This window comes from Dendrobates tinctorius, unplaced genomic scaffold, assembly GCF_039654945.1.
Source record: "Dendrobates tinctorius isolate UK_male_01 unplaced genomic scaffold, ASM3965494v1 ptg000222l, whole genome shotgun sequence".
Taxonomy (NCBI): domain Eukaryota; kingdom Metazoa; phylum Chordata; class Amphibia; order Anura; family Dendrobatidae; genus Dendrobates; species Dendrobates tinctorius.
The window spans coordinates 2,727,929-2,745,388 of record NW_027361889.1 but is presented as its reverse complement, the minus strand read 5'-3'; positions in this window follow the sequence as shown (position 1 = coordinate 2,745,388).

The window sequence follows — 17,460 nt, the reverse complement described above, 5'->3', positions numbered from 1 at the left end:
GCTCGATGGCACAGCTGTGACCAAAGTGACTAGAGGATAAGTGAGATTTTGAATTTCTGCAGACACTGGACACTTTTGGATTGTGTGAGGCCCATTGAATATCTGAGCGCTATGTCACAGGCTCGATGGCACAGCTGTGACCAAAGTGACTAGAGGATAAGGGAGATTTTGAATTTCTGCAGACACTTGTGGACACTGGACACTTTTGGATTGTGTGAGGCCCAGTGAATATCACAGCGCTATGTCACAGGCAGAAATTGGCTAGTGTATCACAAACTACAAGGTGTATGTAGAATTGGGCAGAGTAGGAATCTCCCTAGAGTGCAGGTCTGTAAGAACGGAACATGTCCTCGACTTATTCTCACAGAGTGACACAGATAGCTTCACTGTGGCTGTGATAACAGCCGTTACACGGTACTGTGTGAGGAGCGTACACCGCTGTATGGTGTGAAAAAATGCACGCTCAGTACCTCAGCAGGACAAAAAAAAAAATTGGGATTGCTTTTAAAAAAGCAGTTTGCAGCTCAGTACCTCAGCAGGAAAAAAAAAAAAAATTGGGATTGCTTTTAAAAAAGCAGTTTGCAGAGCAGTGGGTAAACAGCAATGCAGCTGTCAGGAAGCCTTAGAAGGCAGCCCAACAACCAACACCACTGATACACCACAATATAGCCTCCCCTTGTACTGCACACACAGTGACTGGTGTGTTGTACAGGCACAATCGCTAGCAGCAGAAGCAGTTTTTTTTTCTTCTTCCCTGCCTAACACTCTCCCTACAGAATCAGCAGCAACCTCTCCCTATGCTAAGATCGGCAGAAGTAAGATGGCGGTCGGCGTGCACGCCCTTTTATACCCCCTGTGACGCCCACCAAAGCAAGCCAATCACTTGCATGCCCTTCTGAAAGATGGTGGTGACCCGTGCCTATGTCATCACGTTGCCCACAGTGTCCGTGGATCCTGATTGGCTGAAAAAGAGCGCAAAACAAACTTTTGAAACGTGACTTTGGCGCGTAAGTCGCCGACCTCGTGGCCGACCTCATCCTAGGGTCGGGTTTCGTTTCATGAAACCCGACTTTGCCAAAAGTCGGCGACTTTTGAAATTTTTCGACCCGTTTCGCTCAACTCTAGTTGTGACGAAGACGCCGACCATGACTCTTTTAAGGAAGGACGAGGAGATGAGAGATTTCGAACCAGACAGTGGTCCCAAGTCAGATCCCTGACACCACGGACACCCCAAAAAGGAAGAAGTGGTTGAAGGTAGTGGAAGGGGAGAGCAGTGGGAGGTACACGCCGTAGAGTAGTCCGGGTGGATCCCACCAACCCGAAAGAAGTTGTCACATGGCGTGCGCGCTGGCGGATAGCAGTAGGTTGTTCGGAGCATAGTGCTCCCGGTTTAGTTCGGCCCCCGTGGCGGGAGTGACACAACGACCGGTCCACCAACAGACTGTGGATAAGCTTCAGAACGACGTAAGTAGGGAGTGCGATTGTCGGGACGACAATGGACAAAAGGTGGGGGAGTGTGGGGAAGGTGACTTGACGGACAGACGTGACTGGTAGAAGGAGGGGAAGGTTTGTGCACTAGGGACAGAGATTGACAGGTTAGAAAGGTAACAGCAAGGAAAGACAGAAGAGGGAGTGCATTACCGTGAAATGACCACAAGATGGCAGGGGAGAGTAGTACAGGACTTAACATCAGCTTAGGGCTTAGGAATCCTCTTAGTCATGGGGGGCGGGGAGATAGGAGCCCGGGTGGGAAATTCCCCTGTGAGAGAGGGGATAAATAGAAGAAGGTGGGGCTCCAGGAGCGTTTTATTCCCGGGAGGAGCTCAGAAGAAGACGGAGAAAGTGAGAAGAGTTCGGCCAGGGGGACGGACAAAGGAGAGACAGTCAGGGGGTGGCCCTGACCCGACGGACTGCAGGACAGGCAAGGAGAAGAGGCAGCCAGGGGGAGACCCTGACTCGACGTACCGCAAGACAGACGAGGCCCCGGGGGCACTGATTGGAAGACTACCTCGGGGAGGTGAAGCGCTGGGGGTAGATTGGTCTAGGACAGCCCCCAGTGAAAGATCCGCGAGGTGCGTTACTGCGACTGGAGCTGAAGAATAGGTACCCGGGCCTGGCGATACAGTGGTGTAAAGAAGCTGCGGTGCGTGTTTGGTGGTTGTCAGGAGGGCGACAAATAAATCCGGAACTGTTACAAGTGGAAGCTGTCTCCGTCTCGTCTTTGCCTCGTCTGGTAAGCAGTGGTCCCCCCCCCTAGCCCGGCCCCCTACTACATAGTCACACCCCTTTTGGAGCACCGCAGACCGTGTTCCCGAGGTTCCACAAATATTGCAATAAACAACGAATGTGAACTTCACCACCTGGGCCCCAGCTTCCATTTGTTACAATGTGGCTCTGATCCAACTTGCTAAACTGAATGTAGCTCTCGTGGTAAGAAAAGTTGGGGACCCCTGTACTCATAGTAATGTGGATAATACTGTGGGAAATGTTTTAGTTTCTTTGTATCTCTCCTCTGTTGGACCATGTCTTAGGCCACGTTCACATGTTCAGTATTTGGTCAGTATTTTACATTAGTATTTGTAAGCCATTAAGTGTCGGCTGGGTTGTACTCTGTTATTGCAGCAATTAAACCTCTTAGATGCCTCTATCCATTGTCAAAAAAACATTTAAGAAGTTGGAAACTGGGTGCTGATAGCCCACTCTGGGTAACCAGAAGTGCCATGTCTCTGCCACTTCTGTACACCTGTGAAGCCCAGCCCGTGGCCTGCATAGTTCCCCTTCCCCTCCATGCAGAGATGCCGATGTACTCACTGCCCTGGCCACGCGGTGAACTCCCTTGTCTCCTGTTTCCTGCTCTCTGCTTCCTGTGCACGCCGCACAGGCTTCTTGGCGGCGCGCTCATCTGTTCTTAAAGGGGCAGCGTTTGCACTGTGAATATGCCCACAGCCAATAGCTGAGAGGCATCTAGTATAAAAGGCACCCTCCCCAGTAGAGATGGGCCTGATTAAAACCTGTAGTTCCTTCATGTAGTGTGCGTGCAATAGTATGTTGCCAGGCCCCCCGTCCTAGTATTTCTAACAGTTTGTACATGAACCCGAACCCCTGGTCCTTGTGTGGCCAGGGCATGAACCTGAAACTGCACTGCAATACCTGATCCCGGAAGCCGCACCAAAGGCATCTGAACCCTGAACCACACTGGCGGTACTTGATCCTCAACGCCGCACCGGCAGTACCTGTACTCTGAAGCCGCACTGGCGGTACCTGGACCCTGAAACCGTACCACATTAGTGGTACCTGAACCTGAAACCACACCGGCAGTACCTGACCCTGAAGCCACTCCGGCAGTAAGTGAACCCTGGAGCTGCTCAGGCGGTACCTGAACCCTGAAGCCGTTCTGGTGGTTCCCGAACCTGAAACCGCTTTGGTGGTACTTGAACCTGCACCAGTGTCTGTCCTGGTTAGTGGGTCGCCCTCCCAGGGCTGTGGGGTACTCGGTACTGGGCCGGTCTCTCAGAGGGGAATGTCACAGCAGCGGTGACCCAGTCCGTGGCCCTGGGCGCCCATGTAAAAGGGGTAGAGTGGTGGAATAAAGTTTATGAGTGATTCGTGACGCCACCTGTGGTATTCGGCAATGAAGATGTTAAGCCGACGCTGCAGACAGATCCTCTGGGACATATGGTGTGGTGCAGCAATGATGGTGTAGCCCTCCACAGGCAGGGCTGTAGTCTCAGGGCAGTGTAGTTCGGTGTCGGGGAAGAGGGTGCAGTGTCTGGCACAGAGATGTAGCAGTGCTGGAGAAGTTGCAGAAAGAAGGCAAGGACACAGCGGAATGTAGTTTCTTTACCTTTACTTTGTAAGTGCAGTCCAGGGTCCAGATTACAGATGGCACAGGAGCTGATTAGCCTGGAAGCAACTCAGGAATCTCTCTATGCAGATAGGTTGTGTAGTCTCCTCTCTAGCGCTTACTTGAGGTACATGCAGTACTGTGTTACACTGACGTGCCTCCTTCTTCTTCCCTTTTGGATCTACCTCGTATGGCAGACAGCTGTAGCCTTCTATCTCTTTTGGCTCACACGTCGCTGTTGTGCCTCCGAGTCTTAGATGGGAATAGAGAATTTACAGCTTCCTATTCCTCTGGTTTCTGTTCCATACAACCGTGGAGACCAGGCTCCAGATCATGCGCTCCAGCTGGGAACGAGCTCTCAACTCTGCTCAGTCCCCCAGCTTCTCTCTCCACGTCTACACACTTCGCCCTCCTCACAGAACTGACTAATTTCCCTTCCTGGCCCTCAGAGAGCACTCCTCCCCCAATTCTGGTTCAGAGCTCCCTCTGCTGGCCTGGAGTGGGAACTGTGTTGCATGTTATGGTTAACTGCTAGAGAGACCCTTCATTGCTTCCAAGCCTGACATCACCCTCCCTGGAGGAAGGCAATGCCATCGTGGCGACAATACTCCTGGGGGGGCCACATTCCCCCCTAGTGCAATTCAGTACTCCTGGACTGATAAAAAAAACACATATGAACATATAAACAAATGAGCAATTATAAATGTACAAGATTTAGAAAAAATGAAAGCTACAAAAACCAAAAGCTCCAAAAATAGTCCTGTGATGATTAGTCCATGCGTCAATGTCCATGGTCCATTCCTGGTGAACTATATACAAAGGGGTTCTTACAGAGTCTCTGTAGGCACAAAACTTAAATGTTACATATTTACATGTACAGGTTAACATTTACATTATTTGCATAACTTATTTAGATGCGAAACCTGAGGGGTGGTATGCCTTGGGTACTACGGACAGACCTACGTAGCACTGGTGTTGTTGGGGATCTCACTGGTTGCCTGGTGCTAACCACTGGGGTAGTGTGTACTGTACTGGCTACAATACTGGTGGTTCTGCGTAGCACAGGGATACTAGATTTCCTAGGACCACTTCAACTCACTGTGGGTAAACTGGGTAGTAGCTGTCTGCAAACTCTTAGACTCACCATGGGCATGACAGATTCACCACTGGCAAGGCGAGGATTCTCTGGCTCCACTGCTGGTGTGGCATCTGCTACCTGAACTTCCTGATTTTCAGAGTTCTCTTGAGTCACTTCTTCTTGTACTACCAGTTGGGGAAAGGTCAAAACTGGCACCACTTTGGCATTATTTGCTCGAGTCCAATATTCAGGGAATTCTCCAAGTACAGTGCTGACCTTTTCTTCTTCCTCTATGGGTTGGATGTTGTTTTGCTCTTCCATTCTTTCTTTTAACTGGTCAGGGCACAATTTCAAATGATCCCTTGATACTGCTGCTGAGGTTTCTCCCCCATCCTTACTGATAAGGCAACCTTGGTGTTATCGAAGTTTGATGGTAAGATGGTGTAGGGTTCAGCTTCCCATTGGTCATCTAATTTATGCATCCTCCTCTTCCTTTTTAGGACTTGTTCTCCTGGTGACAAGGGAACTGCAGGTGCATTTTGATTGTAGTGCCTTTCTTGTTTTTGTCTTGCCTGAGCTAGACTCTTTTCTACACACTCTTGTACTCTTCGATACTGTTGCTGCCGTTCTGTATCCCAGTCAACATCTGGTGACGTCACCTCAGGTGTCAGGACTCCCATATCCAAATCAATAGGCAGCTTACCAGGCCTCGCTCTCATTAGGTAGGCTGGAGTGCAGTTGGTGGAATTCACAAGAATGTGGTTGTAGAGGTCTACCAGATCTGGAAACTTTTCTGGCCACAGATTCCTCTCTTCCAAAGGCAAGGTCTTCAGTAGGTCGATCACCACCTGGTTCATCTTTTCACACATGCCATTGGTCTGTGGATGGTACGGTGTTGTCCTGATCTTCTTGCAACCGTACAAGTTACAGAATTCCTGGAACACTTCCGCCTCAAAAGCTGGACCTTGATCTGTAAGAACTCGCTCTGGATATCCGTGCGGTCTACAAAAGTGCTGTTGGAATGCTCTGGCTGCTGTTCTGGCTGTTTGATCCTTGACAGGCACGACTACCAGGAATCTCGAGTAGTGGTCAACGATGGTAAGAGCATAAATGTAGCCTGAACGGCTTGGGACCAGCTTCACATAGTCCAGGGCGACCAACTCGAGTGGTTGTTTGGTTATTATTGGCTGCAAAGGAGCTCGCTGGCTGTTATGGTCCTTTCTGCGCAGGTTGCATTGTCCACACTCCAGGCACCAATTTTCAATGGCTTTCCTCATACCAGCCCAGTAGAATCTCTCTCAGAGCAAGGCCTCCAACTTCTTCCATCCAAAGTGTCCAGCGCCATTGTGGTATGCTTCCAAGACCATTGATGCTTCCCTCTTTGGGACTACCACTTGCCAAACCAACTCATGAGTGCGGGCATTGATACTCCTCCGACACAGCTTTCCTTCATAGATGAAAAGCCAGCCTCTTTCCTTCCACAACTGCTGGGTTTCTTCAGGAGCATCCGACTCTGGGCGTGAGTCAGCTTGTGACAGTAGCTCCTTCACCAGGCGGACTGCGGGGTTGCTATCCTGCGTTTCTGCCCAGTCATGATGAGGCAGTGGGTTTAGGGTGGCCTCTTTAAAGCCAGACCGTCTGTTTCTCACTTCTTGGGCACGTTGGGCCACAATTGGCCAGTGGAAGGCAGGTAACTCGATTTCTTCAAGCGCCTCAGGGTCTTCTCCTGCATCTTGCACAGTGCATCAGCAATGGCATTCTTGTGCCCTGCTTGCTACTTGATGGTGAATTCATAGTTGGACAGCCGAGCCATCCATCGCTGCTCCAGTGCACCTAGCTTGGCAGTTTCCAAGTGAGTCAACGGGTTGTCCGTGAAGATGGTAAACTTGGCTGAAGCTAGGTAATGCTTGAATCGTTCAGTCACAGCCCAGACTATGGCGAGGAACTCCAGCTTGAAGGACCTGTAGTTGTCAGGGTTCCTTTCAGTGGGACAAAGCTTCCTGCTGGCGTAGGAGATCACTCTTTCTTTGCCATTCTGTACCTGTGACAGTACTGCTCCAAGTCACAAAGGGTTGGTCATAATCTGGGTAGGCCAGAACCTCATCTCCTGTGAGCGCCATCTTCAGTCGAGTGAAGGACCTCTCCAGCTCCTCATTCCATTCGAATGTAGGACTCTGCTTTCTGGCCTTCTTGGGCTGACCCACCAGAAGATTTTGCATAGGAGTGGCTATCTCAGTGAAGCCTTTGATGAACCTTCGGTAGTAGCCTACCAGCCCGAGGAATTGACGTACTTCATGGATGTTGCTGGGCTTCTGCAAGTCCCGGTTGACTGTGACTTTGTCAGGATCCAGTGCCACATACCTTCTGCACTCACTACATGACCGAGGTACTGAACCTTGGGCTTCAGGAGGTGGCATTTGGATGGCTTCACCTTCAGGTCAAAGTTGGACAAGGCTTCAAACACCTCAGCCAGGTGCTTCAGATGGTCTTCATAAATCTTGGAGAAAACAATGACATCATCAAGGTACAACAGGACTGTCTCGAAGTTCTTGTGCCCAAGACAGCATTCCATTAGCCGTTGCAATGTCCCTGGAGCGGTGCAGAGCCCGAATGGCATGTAGTTGAACTCACAGAGACCCATTGGGGTGGTAAACGCTGTTTTTTTCCTTGTCTGCCTCTGCCACGGGAACCTGCCAATACCCACTAGTGAGATCTAAGGTGGAAAAATAGTTAGCAGTTTTAAGCGCAGCTAATGACTCCTCAATTCTGGGTAACGGGTAGGCATCTTTATGTGTAATGCTGTTAATTTTCCTGTAATCAACACACATTCTCATTGTACCATCTTTCTTTTTCACAAAGACTATTGGAGCTGCCCAGGGGCTACAACTGTCTCTGATCACCCCAGCCTCCTTCATTTCCCGCAACATACCTTTGGCACACTGGTATTGTGTTGGGGGTATAGGCCGGTACCTTTCTTTTATGGGTGGATGGTCTCCAGTGGGGATATGGTGTTGAACCCCTTTTGCCTTCCCAAAAGCTAGAGGGTGTTTACTGAATACCCTCTCATACTCCTGAGTCACTCGGTAAACCCCATTCTTTTGGTATGAAGGGGTGGAGTCAGTTCCCACCTGCAGTTGCTGGAACCATTCCTCCAGCTGCTTTACAGAGCCATTGTCCTCCACCTGATTGGATGAGACCAAGGGCTCTGCTGCCTGTATGGCGTTGTTACTGACAGTAAGCAGCTTAGCAACTGTGGCATACCGAGGTATTGTGGCCTCCTCCTCCCCACAATTCAAGAGGCGTACAGGTACTCTCCCTTTTCAGACATCAACTACCCCTCTGGCTGTCAGGACAGTGGGCCTGCTATCAGAGTACACTGGTTCTACCATTGCCTGGTAATCTTTTCCTCTGAGGCCTATGGCTGCCCGACACCAAATTAACATTTCACATCTGGGGGGTATTGCAATTGGGAAATAATCACTCACTCTGACGCTGCCAATTTCTCCGCCAGAGAGTTCTACCTGCTGTCTTTGCATCAGGGCCTTGATCTCCTTCTGCAGGACTCATTGTTCACTGGAACCAGCAGTCTCAGCCACCTGTTGCAACAAGACAATAACCTCGGAAAGACAATTTTCAATCACATTGGTACTAAGAGTCATCATTGGGTTACATTCTCGTCGATCAATGTCTACAACTATCAGACCTTTAGAGTTTAACTCTACTCGCCCCACTTTAATAGTAATCTCTTTACATCCCACTTGCGGCAAAGACTGACCATTACTGGCAACTACTTTGAGTTCATCACTTGGGCCGCGAGTAAGTTCAGAATCAGCCCAATACCGCTTGTAAAGGATATAGGGCATAGTTATCACCTGGGAGCCAGTGTCCAGCAAAGCGTTCATGGGGATGCCGTCAATCACCACTGGGAGGACCGGTCACCCTCCAACATACTTGGCTCGCCAGTTCTTTGGGCCTTGTGGTCCTACTCCTGGGGGTTGGCCCTCTGCCCCAGGGGTTGCTCGTTTAGATGAGAGAATCTTGCGATGTGGCCTGCCTTGTGGCAGTGACGACAGATGGGACGTCCGTCCTGGTCATAGCGATCGTTGCTCCTTCCTCGGAGTGGCGGGATCCTCTTCTTCTTTAGCCACGGGACATCCTCTGGACTGGAGGCGAGCTGGATCTTCTCCTTGGAGGATACCTGCAGGCACTGCACGGTTTTAGCAAGTACAGCCATACCCTTGGTCAACTCCTGGACCTGAAGACGCAGTTCTGCAGATGGATCTTTGTCCAGAGTCTGTGCATCAGCCTCCACAGGGATGGAAGGGAAAGATGTTGCTTCCTTGTGGTATGTAATCGCTGGGCGCCTAGGGGGCGCTGGAGGGCTGACATTTGGTTCATGCAGCACCCGGATAGCCCTGTCTTTGAAATCAGCAAAGTCTGGGTCAGGGTTTTGTAGGGCTATGATGCGCAGCTGTGCTCTGTGGGTACTGGATAGGAGTCCCTCAATGAATTGCTCCTTTAACAGTCCGTCTCCATCTTTCACACTGTCTGGGTCAAATTGCTTGACGGCTCGCAGCGCCTCCTGCAGGTTAAGAGCATAGTGGACATTCATCCACTCAATGCCGACTTTTATTTCCAATTGACTTGCATTGGGGTCGGGTTTCGGACGAAACTCTGACTTTTTTTTGCCCTAGTCGGACCAGTTTCATCCGACTCAAATTTTGTTTCATTCAGGTTTCACGAAACCCGATCCGACCAAAGTTGCTCAACTCTATTCCCATACAGTGGGAATAGTGGAATCACTGATTTTTTTTGTTGTCACTTTCGCCTCCCAAAAAAATGGAATAAAAAGAGATGAAAAAGTTCTAAGAAAACCAAAATTTTACCAATAAAAACCACAGTATTGCCAAAAAAATATAGTTATAGGCATAGAAGGAAAAATCAAAAGGGAAGAGGGACCCACTTTTCAACCAAGAGGAGGCATACACCTAGAGCTGTTATCCCTTGGTCTCTACCTGACACCTACTTTGGGGTTTTTCATTTTTCTTGTGTTCATTTGTTAGGTTTATAACTATATGTTATTCCTATACGTATTGTTATTTATGCTCAATGATATGGTTTATTGTCAATGAAAAGTGACATTCAGTTATCAGTCATTTGGTGGAGCAACTTGTATGGAGGCTGTCCCTAAAAAAAACATAAATGGGAAAGAAGGGCGCCTGTTCCTGGGAAAACAATTATAGTATGGGATACTGATCAGAAATGGGCCCAGAAATATTATAGGTGGGCTCTCATTAGGGCACTCAGGTTACTATGAGTATTAATGCTACCATTAACTCTTTATATAGACCGTAGTAGTGTTCTCTTTAGTAACTGCAGACTATGAATACGGCAACCTAGGGTTTTAGGATTTCACCCTTCACCACAAAGGACGTAGCCTATTTTTGTGCACATGATCTTCCATCCCGCTCTCGGCTGAGTCACTTCTAGTGGAATTATTTTCCGCCCAGATAATACCTCCATCTTAATCCTGGAAAGATTATGGAATTCTCTACAGGTCTCCTGGAATAAATCTATTTTTTGTATTGTGAATGACTGTAAGAAGTAGAAAAAATAAAGTCTCAACAGGCAGAAATCAAGGAGCGCCGTAATCCCATAAAGGGGTTAAAAGGTGTTCAACTGTCAACAGTGACTTTTCTGCGGTTTGCTATGAATATAACCACCAGAACAGACCTTCTACTTGTGACACTACCCAGGGATCCAAGAAGTTGCCTAGCAACAGGTAATATTTTCCTAAAGACCACTGATGGAGAACAGTGTCTCATGCTCAGGTACCGGGGAGAGAACAGATTGCGCACATCATGCAAACCAATATCATCTCCTCTAATGAAGGGGGGGCACCTTCAGATATCAAAAGGATCTGCATACAACAGTGCCTCATAGATATACCCACACATCAATGTCTAGCATAAAGCACAAGTTACCAACCACAACATGGTGATACCAGGCTTTGTGTTTGACTAAAGACCATGCCAATTTTATTTTTCAGAATTAGCTCAATCTTAAAGGGTTGTCTGGCTTATGAGACTGCAGACATGTGAATCCTCACCGCGTGCGCTCAACACTGTGCTGGGAGTGGTCACCTCGTGACAGCAAGTATGTGATTTCCATACATGCGGTCACAAGCCAACTAGACGTGCGCAGTCTCACTCAATACAATTGTATAAGTCTAGTCGTAATGTGGCCGGAAGTATGCAAATTGCATACTTGCGGTAGCAAGACAGACTGCTCTCAGCTACTGCTGCAAAGAGTCCACACACTGTGAGGATTTACAAGTCTGCAGGCACATAGTCATACAACCCTTTTAACTCACTATTAGTGATGAGCGAGTGTGCTCGTTACTCGAGTTTTTCGATCATGCTCGGGTATTCTCCGAGTATCATGGGCGTGCTCGTAAATTATGTTTGAGTCCCCGCAGCTGCATAATTTGCGGCTGCTAGACAGCCTGAATACGTGTGGGGGATTGCCTGTTTGTTAAGGAATTCCCACATGTATTCAGGCTGTCTAGCAGCCGCAAATCATGCAGCAACAGGAACTCAGACATAATTTACGAGCTCGCCCAAGATACTCAGAGAACACCCGAGCATGACCAGAAAACTCGAGTTACGAGCACACTCGCTCATCACTACTCACTATGTATATATGTAAATATGTATGTATTACAAATGACATAAATAGGTTTGCTGATATGAACCTTTAGAGGACCTGTCATTTGCAATAAGTATGTCCTTTTTTTACCCGCTTTTATTTTTCTGTCCACATAGACATTTGAGGGCTTTTTTTTTTTGCAGGATGAGTTGTACTTTTGAATGACACCATTCATTTTACCACATAGTGTACTGGTAAATTGGAAAGAAATTCCAAGTGCAGTGAAACTGTGAAAAATGTGAAAAAAAAACACAACTCAGACATTATTTTTTGGGAATTGTTTTTAAGGTGTGAATTTTGTGGTAAAAGTGACCATGCAATATGATTCTCCTCATCAATATGATTACTGCAATACCAAACATATCCATTTTTTTATTATTTTAGTGGTGAAAAAAAAATACTAAGTTTAGGAAAAAAAAAATTTGGGGATTGCATTATTTTCTGAGACCGGTAACATTTTCATTTTTCGGTTGATGAACCTGTGTGATGGCTTATTTTTTTGCCTGGCGAGTGGCGAGACAACATTTTCATTGATACAATTTTGGGGTAGATTTGAGTCTTTGATCACTTGTTACAGGATTTTTTTGTGGAATTGCGCTGACCAAAAAAAAGTAATTTTGGTGTTCTTGCATTTTGTCTGTTTACGTTATTTACTGATCTGATTAATTGTTTTTATGTTTTGATAAATCTGACTTTTCTGAACACAGCGATTCCACATGTGCATTTTTTATTTTCAATGGGGGAAAAGTGGGGTGATTTGAACTTTTTTCTAATATTTTTTAAAAACTTTTTTTGCTTTTCACTGTTATTGATAGCTGCTTTAACCCCGTTCCGACAATGAGCGTAAGGCTGTGTGCCCACGTTGCGTTTTTTTAAGCGTTTTTGAAGCGTTTGTGCCGGATCAGACGCTTCAGAAGCGCTTAAAAGAAGCTTCCCATTCAATTTAATGATTTTTGGCATTTTGTGCCAATGCATGCGTTTTTTTCTGCTCAGAAAACGCTTAGCGGCTAAAAGCGCAGTATGCTCATTATTTTCTGCATAGGTCCGTGTTTTTAGCAATTTCCATTGTTCCCAGAAACCGCGCTGAAAAAACGCATCAAAAACGCACGTTTTTTGTGCAAAAATAAAACGCGCGGTTTCTGGGAAGAAGTCCGGTTTTCTGAGCGTTTAAAAACGCTAACGTGGGCACATAGCCTAATAGTACGTCGATGTCAGACTCCCCCTCAGCACTGGAGCCCGCAACTTTCCAGGCACATGACAGCTGATCTATACAGCTGACATGTGCCCGCAACAGCTGCGGGTGGAATCGCGATCCAGGGGAATGTACTGTGGGGACATCATACTGTGTGTGGGGGAATGTACTTATACTGTGAGGGGGTAATGTACAGTGAGGACATCACACTGTGTGTAGGGTTATGTTCAGTGGGGAAATTTTACTGTGGGGACATCATACAGTGTCTAGGGTAATGTACTGTTGGGACATTATACTGTGTGGAGGGAATGTACAGTAAGGACATCTTACTGTGTAGGGAGAACATACTGTGGGGACATCATACTGTGTGTGGGGGGAATGTACTGTGGGGGCATCATACTGTGTGTGGGGGGGAATGTACTGTGGGGACATCATACTGTGTGTGGGGGGGAATGTACTGTGGGGGCATCATACTGTGTGTGGGGGGGAATGTACTGTGGGGACATCATACTGTGTGTGGGGGGAATGTACTGTGGGGACATCATACTGTGTGTGGGGGAATGTACAGTGGGGACATCATACTGTGTGTGGGGGAATGTACTGTGGGGCATCATACTGTGTGTGGGGGAATGTACTGTAGGGACATCATACTGTGTGTGGGGGAATGTACTGTGGGGACATGACATCATACTGTGCATGGGGGGAATGTACTGTGGGGACATCATACTGTGTGTGGGGGGGAATATACTGTGGGGGGCATCATACTGTGTGTGTGGGGAATGTACAGTAAGGACATCATACTGTGTAGGGAGAACATACTGTGGGGACATCATACTGTGTGTGGGGGAATGTACTGTGGGGACATCATACTGTGTGTGGGGGGAATGTACTGTAGGGGCATCATACTGTGTGTGGGGGGAATGTACTGTGGGGACATCATACTGTGTGTGAGGGAATGTACTGTGGGGGCATCATACTGTGTGTGGGGGAATGTACTGTGGGGACATCATACTGTGTGTGGGGGGAATGTACTGTGGGGGCATCATACTGTGTGTGGGGGGAATGTACTGTGGGACATCATACTGTGTGTGGGGGGAATGTACTGTGGGACATCATACTGTGTATGGGGGAATGTACTGTGGGGACATCATACTGTGTGTGGGGGAATGTACTGTGGGGACATCATACTGTGCATGGGGGAATGTACTGTGGGGACATCATACTGTGTAGGGAGAACATACTGTGGGGACATCATACTGTGTGTGGGGGGAATGTACTGTGGGGGCATCATACTGTGTGTGGGGGGGAATGTACTGTGGGGACATCGTACTGTGTGTGGGGGGAATGTACTGTGGGGACATCATACTGTGTGTGGGGGAATGTACAGTGGGGACATCATACTGTGTGTGGGGGAATGTACTGTGGGGCATCATACTGTGTGTGGGGGAATGTACTGTAGGGACATCATACTGTGTGTGGGGGAATGTACTGTGGGGACATCATACTGTGTGTGGGGGGAATGTACTGTAGGGGCATCATACTGTGTGTGGGGGGAATGTACTGTGGGGACATCATACTGTGTGTGAGGGAATGTACTGTGGGGGCATCATACTGTGTGTGGGGGAATGTACTGTGGGGACATCATACTGTGTGTGGGGGGAATGTACTGTGGGGGCATCATACTGTGTGTGGGGGGAATGTACTGTGGGACATCATACTGTGTGTGGGGGGAATGTACTGTGGGACATCATACTGTGTATGGGGGAATGTACTGTGGGGACATCATACTGTGTGTGGGGGAATGTACTGTGGGGACATCATACTGTGTGTGGGGGGAATGTCCTGTGGGGACATCATACTGTGTGTGGGGGAATGTACTGTGGGGGCATCATACTGTGTATGGGGGAATGTACTGTGGCGACATCATACTGTGTGTGGAGGGAATGTACATAGGCACAGCTGAAGATTGGATATATCCCTGACCAGTGGGACAATACCTACAATTCTGGATAGTCCCGCTGGATCTAAGAATCTTTATGGGTTTGTGTGCTGTAGGTCTAAAAAATGAATGAGTGTAATGTATGTGTGAATGCAGCCTAACAGGATAATATTGTGGATTAATATGTCAGTCAGCTGACACTGTGTGATGAGGGCTACTGCATCTGGTGGCTTTATGGAAAGATGTGCCACGCCATGCTGGTGAGGTGACACATGCTTCCCGTTATGCACGGTGCTGCTCGAGAATGCAGACTAGATAGATGAAACCTGCAGCACTGCAGGCCCTCGGCCCAGCTGGGTCCTGTTGCACCATAAACTATGCCCTCAGAATGGTGTAGGTAACAACCAATGTGACCACTGATGCAGCTCCCAACTGGGTTATCACGTTACTCGTTCCAATCCCTCTACACAGCTGGGCAGATTCGCCATTCAGGAGTCTAAAAAAAACCCTGAATGACAATGGATATTATCGTATTGAGGCGACATGATCATATGTCTAGGAGTGAAAAGTAAAACCCTGCTCCAACGTTTTACCCCTCAAAGGAACTGAGAAATAATAATAACCAAGGCCAGCGCCGTGTTCCTCCATGAAAACATGAATATGGAGTAGTATGACATTCATCTCCTATATAGCCCGTGTGCCGTTACACTGTTACCATAGCAACGTGCCGGCAATTGTTCCAGACTCCGGCACAAGAGGCTGCGTCCAGATCCAGCGCGGCACGCAGAGCCGCGGCCACACACACGACTCTATGGAGGCGCTCACGTTCCTTAGATTAACAAGCTTTAATTTATTATGGATGTGCTCCATCGGAGACCCTTTGATGGTAATTGAGGAAAACGTTGTCGCAATATTAATGAAGGCTTCTCTTTCAGACTTTTTCTTTCTTTCTTTCTTTCTTTTTGAAGAGCAATTATATTGGTACATATTAAACTACCCACATCCAACCTACACTCACGATCCTCGGCAGCGGGAGCGACCCCGGCAATAACCTGTCAATGACACAACAGTTGATTTATTTCTTTCTTCATCTCCACATTCATTTTCTTCCATTACCATTGCCATATCCAGCCTTGTTTTTTAGTGAAGCAAGTTATATATATTTTTTAAGCCTTTGACGATGCAGTGTTTTTTTTTTGTGTTTTTTTGTTATCGTTTTTCCCTTCTTCCCTACCAAGAACCATAACTTTTTTTTTATATTTCCTCCAACATAAACAAATGAGGGTTTTTCTTATTTGCAGGATAAGTTGTACTTTTGAATGACCCCATATAATGTACAGGAAAACAGTAAAAAAAAACGTTAACTTTATTTTGCTGGTCAGTAAGGTTATTGTGATACCAAATATATCCATTTTTGTTTTACTATTTTAAAAAATAAAAATAAAAAAAAGCTTGTTAAAAAAATGTGCTTTAGTCTTCAAATTTGGAAAGCCATAATTATGTTTTTAATGTTTCAGTCAATAGAGTTGTACCAGGGCCTGTTTTTTTTGTGGAGTGAGCTGCAGTTTTTCAGTTTTTATTGGTACCATTTTGGGGTCCCTGATGATGTTTTAGGTCTTTTCATTTCATTTTTTGCAGAGGTGTCATGACAAAAAATTTTTACATTCATAGATTCTGCCATTTTTATTTTTTTTCCCCCACATTTATCCACTGAATGGAATAAATATTTTTATATTATATTTGTTAGGAAAATTATATACAGAAAGGTGTAAAGGTCAAGATTAGGACCAAGCTGGACAAGTATATAGACCTGACCCCAACTAAAGCCCTAGAGCAGGGGTGGAGAATCTTTTTCCAGCCGGGGGCCATTTGGAAATTTCTACCATAATTCGGGGGCCACACAAAAATGATCACCTTGAAAATTGCCCCGGTATATTTCATCAAACAATTAAATACTCACCCTTACTGTGACGGCTGAAGCTGCTTCTATTTGGTGCAGCTGTGATGTTAGGTGATACTGATCATGTTGCTTCTCACAGCTGCTTTTCCAGGTTTGTGTCAGCCAGGAGAGCAGTCAACTTTTTGTCATAATAAGTGTTGTAAATCATATACATCACATAGGAGATGCTGAGACTTCTGTATATACACCACATAGGAGACACTGGGACTGCTGTATATACATCACATAGGAGACTCTGAGACTGCTGTATCTATATCACATAGAGGACGCTGAGACAGCTCTATATACATTACACTGGAGACGCTGGGACTGCTGTACATACATAACATAGGAAACATTGAGACTGCTATATATGCATCACAGGAGACTCTGGGGTCATATAAATTACAGGAGGAGCTGGGGGGGGCATAGACATCACAGGAGATGCTGGGACATTAACCAGGGAGGCTGGGGGAATAGACATCACTGAGGGGCTATATATATCACTAGGAAGCACAGGCGGTATATATGTCCCTGGGGCGTAATATACATCACTGGTGGGGTCACATACATCTCTGGGAGCTATATACAACACTGGGGGCTATATATATCACAGGTGGGGGATATACTGTACTCGGGTGGATATACAACACTTTTGGGGTTAATGCAGCACTGGGGAATATACATATCACTTGAGGGCACATACTGCCGTAGGGGGTGCACTGGGGGAGGGGGGATACACAGCACTGGGTGGGGACAG